Source organism: Epargyreus clarus, unplaced genomic scaffold (genome assembly GCF_041222505.1).
Source record: "Epargyreus clarus isolate Ecla_fem2 unplaced genomic scaffold, WU_Ecla_fem_2.2 ptg000027l, whole genome shotgun sequence".
In the NCBI taxonomy this organism is placed as follows: Eukaryota; Metazoa; Arthropoda; class Insecta; order Lepidoptera; family Hesperiidae; genus Epargyreus; species Epargyreus clarus.
The window spans coordinates 10,520,291-10,526,598 of NW_027332234.1; positions in this window are offsets into that span (position 1 = coordinate 10,520,291).

Here is a 6,308-nt window from a genome sequence, read left to right on the forward strand (position 1 = left end):
TGATCATTAACATTAGTTATCATTTTCTTACTAAGACCTTATGAGAAGCTTTTGTTTAAATACCTACATAAATATTTGCCTATTGTTAAGCTATTGTTAGAAGTCTTACAAACACTACTGGAATGTCGAGATCCTTAATGATGGTCAGATAAGATGCTTCCGAAAATGATAAGGACAGTGCGTCAGTATGGTATGAGATAGGTACCGACATACTAATGAATTGTTATGACTGCGCATATGCACAGAATGAATCATTTACTTAGCTTACCCATTAGATGTAATTATGGCATGGTATGGTAAATACCAAAGCCAACGGATTTAATCGTGATAACATTGGATATTTATATTTTTAGAATTATAAACATTTAGTAATCTTAACAAATAAAATCTTATTAATCTTTATAAATAAAATACAGTAATAACTATAGGTATTTAACGCTAAAAACTAATATGATTAGGTACGTAGATATGTCCTACCTACAGAGTACAGACAAACATAATACACAGGATATTTTACTAGTAGTAATATTCTTTGATACTAATTACTTCTGAATGAAATGATATAGAATTAAAATATATTTTGTTACAATGATACCTTATTAAATAGCTCAAAAGTGAATTAAGATTTATTACGACAGAAGAGCATGTGTAATTAACTAGGAGATAATTCCAAAAAAGAAAAAATAGCACTTTATTAGATTTGAACCTTGGACTATCTGCTGTTACCGTAAATAACCACTTCATCTACAATTATGAAAATTATTAAAAATTATAGCTAATGTGCTTACATTAGCTATAACTTTAATAATAATAATTACAATATAATGTATTTCGTTACATTTATACCTACTTAGCCATTTTGAAGGTAAATTAAAAAGAAATCCAGGCAGAAGTGCATGTACATTAACTAATTACATATAAGAGACGTTTAATTTCGAAAAAGAAAATAATCGCAGCTCATTGAATTTGAACCCTAGACTGTCCCCGCAATCACTGTTTATACTCGTTTCAGCTCCTATTATGAAAATCATTACAAATTATAGCTAATATAAGCAGTAATATTTCAACTTACCGCTGTCGTAGGTCCGCACAATGCAACATAAAGTCATTAAAATTCGTTTACCATCACAATTACATACAGTATCTAGTTTAGAGGTTAAACTGTCGTAACTTATCTTTAATTAAGGTTAACGGTCCGTTGTGAGAACAGTTAAGTATCCTTGTGTAATGTGAATATGTGGGCAGTCTCACGCATAACAGTTTAGCATCCTGTTTTTCATCCGCGGTCGTTGACAATGAAACTGTATGCAAACAAACTGAATGGTCTGTCTGTATTTTTGTTATTTCTGCCAATTTATCTTGAAGTTTAAGGTTAGAAAAGTCTCCAAGTTGTCTATCCAATCTCAAACTGCGTCCAATTTTGGTTAATCTTGTAGATCTCATACAAGATTCACGAATTATGCTATGTAGATGATAGGTAATAAATTATTTTGTTATAATTATATTATTAATACTTAAAGAAGACATTTATGTATAAATCTAAAAATATGCCGCTCGTGTGAACGTAGCTCTTTTTATAAGGTTTTGCGTTCGAATACATGTCACAAATATATTGGGTTTTACTTATAAGAAACAATAAAGTCAAAGTAACTTCCTAAGCTCTCTCTCTAACTTTGAGATATATTTTAAAATAAAATTAAAAAAAATCAAAGCATTAAAAATTTAAACTTCGTGACCATTTAGAACTGTTAAAGAACGTCTGTAAAAATCATAAACACTCATGTAAAAGAATCCAACAATATAAAAACGGAGATAATTTTATTACCACAATTGTGGAGCTTGAGTACGCTTCTGGTGTTGGGTTCCGTGCTACGGCATTCATCCGAGTGAATAGAGCATTATAAAATATGATCCGACGTGATGGATACTCAACGGACAGTGCGGGCGCTCGGTAGTTCAACGCGCCAAGTTATTATAAACATAGCCAATAGGACTTTTGTTTCTTGTTATAAGAGCTATGGCGAATTATTGTAGCGTTGTTCAGGAAGTATGAGGAAATTTGAAAGAGTTGTGTTCCATTTGACGTTACTATCAGGGAGTTATCCTCGTGCTTGTAACTTTTTTATTTTGCACATTATGGTGTTCTGCAAGTAAACGCTTCTGATTTTGGATCGTATACCATTTACCGACCAGGAGTTTAATTTTCTTAATAGCTCCATTGTTACTTCTATGAACTTTGTCGACTTTCGGACTTTCAGTGGCACTTTATTTCATGCTTGAAAATTTTGTTCCGTATCAGTTCAAACGTTACATTTATTAGCTCATTCTTATATGTAAAAAGTTTAATAGTCGATAGGTACCTACTTCATAACAAGATACAATATTTTTTCAGATTGTGGTTCGGTAAAAACAAAAAAACTTGGCAACAATTTTACAAAACAATATTTATCAACTAACAACAACTGATGTTTAATGCCACCAAATTACTAGCTGGAATGCGGCTGTGACGAATGGTGGTGCACCCTCACAACCCGTAATTCAATCTTACAAAAAACTGACAAAGGGGATAGTGATCGTGAATAGGCCCGAGGGATGGGACAGGTAGCGGGATAAAGTTGGATTTAGAGGCTTTGATCTTGCGTCGGGTATTAACAGTGATTTTGTTTTATATGCTACGATGTTGATGTGGATAATGATTTTTATCAAAACCGGCTATAAAATGTATGCTAACTAAATGGTTGCTAGAATTTGGGGGCACCTACTTAGCATCAAAGTTACACAAATTATGATATAGTAAGGCCATAACAATACATACTTACTCTGCGAAAATCTATCTATCACAGTTCTCTACAAGCGTATATGTATCACAGTTCAAGAGGTGACAGACGGACAGACAGCAAAGGTTTAGTTATAGGTTCCCGGTTTTACACTTTTGTACAAAATCCTAAAATTATGACCCTACTTGCTGTTGAGCTGTGCTGTTGAGTTATTATTCCGGTGAGCTTAGATGTCAAAGTTTGTTACTATAACCCATGTTAGTAATAACCTAAAGTTCTTCTGTAGAAACGCTACAACATTTACGACAGCGAGGTCCGTGGCATACCGTAGTCCCTATACCTACTCATGTTCTATATAGGTACTTAAGGTCCATTTTAAATCGCATGAGTGAAAGGAATCTTTACGTGGAATTATGAAAATAACGCTTTCAACACTCTGCCACACAATAGAATTCCGTGTGTCAATTATCATTTAGTCGTTAAAAATGCGTGCGTTAACGTGTGTCAGTTTATCATTTAGACTTAGTTTTCTGCTTACCATGATTCGCTGATATCGTGGTAGGTAGAAAAACGGCCTATATCGTGGATTATGAATACACGGAGTTATTTTAATACAACATCGTTTTTCTTTCCTTCCAATAACCTTTTTCTAATTTTCGCGTAGCATATTCATTATTTGCACCGCCCGAAGGTTAGCTCGTAGAAAATGCAAGTCCACTTTTTGTGCACTTTTTGCTAACACTAAATAAAATCAACAAGCATTACGAGTATTACAAGCAATTCGGCTGTTCAACTGAGTCACGTTCGAGTGAGTGGCCACCGTTTTTTCGTCCGCTACAAGGTCACTAGCGAGCAATAAGGTCAGTTATGTTGTGATTGAACAAGCGAGTGCATTTTTTATCACGGATGAATTGCTCTGCAGAGCTCTGTATCCTGATGTTGTAAACTGTTATAGGGTTCCGATTTTAGGGTTCCGTACTCAAAGAATAAAAGCGGAATCTTACTAAGCCTCCGCTGTCTGTCCATCTGTACTTCTGTCCGTCTGTCATATAGCCTTTTGAACCGTAATAGATAAATACTTGAATTTATTAATGTGGTATGTATTACTGTGGTTATTAGTATAACAACAAATACTAACAATAAAAAAGTTACAAATAAAAGATAGGTCCTAACAAGAAGTTGGTATTTTCTGTCAATATTATTACCTATTGAACCGTTATAGGAAGACAGTTTAAATGTCCACATAACTTTAAAAGTTACTCGTACTACTATGTCTGCCATAATAACAAAATTAAAACTAAGTAAAAAAAATGTAGTATGGAATCCTCCACGCGCGGGTTCGATTCGCACTTGGCCACTTTTTAAATGACTTAAATGCCAGTGGTCTGAAAGTGAAGGGATGCAATAGCAGATATAACAGATAAGTAAAATCATGTTAGTCACGGCGATCATGCTGTTCCGTTTAAATGGTAGATATTAGATAGATCATAAATTTATCTGTAATATATAGATTTGAATACATGCACTATATGTGTAGGGTTAAGAATTAGATCTATAAGAGTTTGAAGGTGGTAGAACCCTTTGTGATTAGACTCAGGCGGCACCACAGCTACACCTATTTCTGTTTCATAACAGCAGTATTGAGCGCTGCCGTGTTTTGGTTTGAAGGGTGTGGTAAGGGAGATATACTTTTCCGAGGCGTTCCAGCTTAGTCCTCAGAGGTAGGTACCACCACTACAACAAAAGTGTCAAGCGCTACTGTATTCTGGTTTGAAAGGTATTAGTAAGAAAGATATAAGATACTATAATTTGGAAATGAATCCTCAGGAACAACAATGCCATTTGTTTACGACCTCAGGCAAGACTCTAATCCTATTTGTGGTTGATAACAGTTGTTCACGGGCAGCAAGAACCCCTTACAATCAAGTGGACTGCATTGCATGGAGTGCATACTCGTTTGATACTTTAGTGAAAAAAAAGATTGGTCGCAATAGTAACCATTCAAAGCCATGTTAATATTACGGGAATGCGAATCCTAGAGTGAAGGGTTTGCAAGTGACAAAAACCCATAAAAATCATTTCAACCCTTTTCAGAGTCCTTCCATGTCATTATTTTATATGTGCGTCAACACGCACACATAAAATAATGACATTTAAGAAGTGAGTTAATTTAACAATAAAAACATTATTAACATTATTGTTATATAAATTGCCTCTAACATATAATGCCTATATACTGCCTATAAATATTTTTTATGAGGCTAGGCTTAATATAGCATTTTAAAAATACTAATGACCTCTAATAACACCATAGTTCTATCAAATTAGTTCAAAAATTTTATTTGTTGTGTCTACATATGGACCCTCTGATTGGGGTCTCAGATATCAATTAAGAGTGCTTCCTGCCCATGAGAACATCTGGTGGATCGCCCGCATTGGGTCCATAATGATTAAAGACCCTAATAGCAATCGATAATTGATCCGTAGGTAACTGTTTTTAATAACAAAGTTTTATTAACAAAGGGGTGCGTTTGACTCTTTTAAATATCAAATATTAGGTAGGTACTTACTTTTTTTACCAAGCGCTGAGGACGGCCACCGAGGGGGTTTTAGTGCGGTAAAAATCCCACATTACCCGGCTTCGCTCCCACGTCGTCTGGTACCTTTTGAAGGTTTCCCCCTCCTAAACAAAAAGTAGGTACTTATTTTAAATATCTATTTAAAATTTACTTCAGTGCTACTCTGGGTATGGATTTTCTTTCAGTATGAGAAGTAATGGAGACATTATGAAGAGCTTCTGACGAATGTTAATCTTGTGTTTTCCTGTACAATTAAAACAAGGAATATAGTTCAACTTTTAAATTTCATATACCTACGAAAAATTAAAGATCTGTGATAAGAATGAAAGTAAGAAGATTATTGATTTCTAGGTAAAACAACAATTTCTAGAACTAATTTGCATTGAATTTGCAATGAAAAATAGATTCCAAACTTTAACGCCAAAAGTACGTCCTATCAACAAACTTTGAATACTTATAATATGACTGTAAATACAAATTATTCATACAGCAACGTATCATATTCGTTAAAATTTATCGAATCCCTACTCGAGTGGCATTTCGCAAAGCAAAATGTCAGTTACTTTGTACTAATAAAACAATCGAATAGCATTCCTGTCACCTCAGCTAAAGATCACAGCAATTAACAGGCAGTAAATAATTGGCGAATAGCATACAAAAGCTTCCTTTACACCTACTAAGTACTTTGTAGTATTTTTTTTTTATAATATAAGAATAGCAGACGAGCATGCAGTCCACCTGATGGTAAGTGGCTACTGCCGCCCATAGACATCTGTAATCAACCCCAGATAGGATTAGATATTCCTACCTGCGGTCGGCCACAGATGCGCCGCTATCCCTGAGGACTAAGCTGGAACGCCTCGGAAAAGTCTATCTCCCTTACCACACCCTTCAAACCGGAACACAGCAACGCTTAACACTGCTGTTATGAGGTAGAAATAGGTGTGGCGGT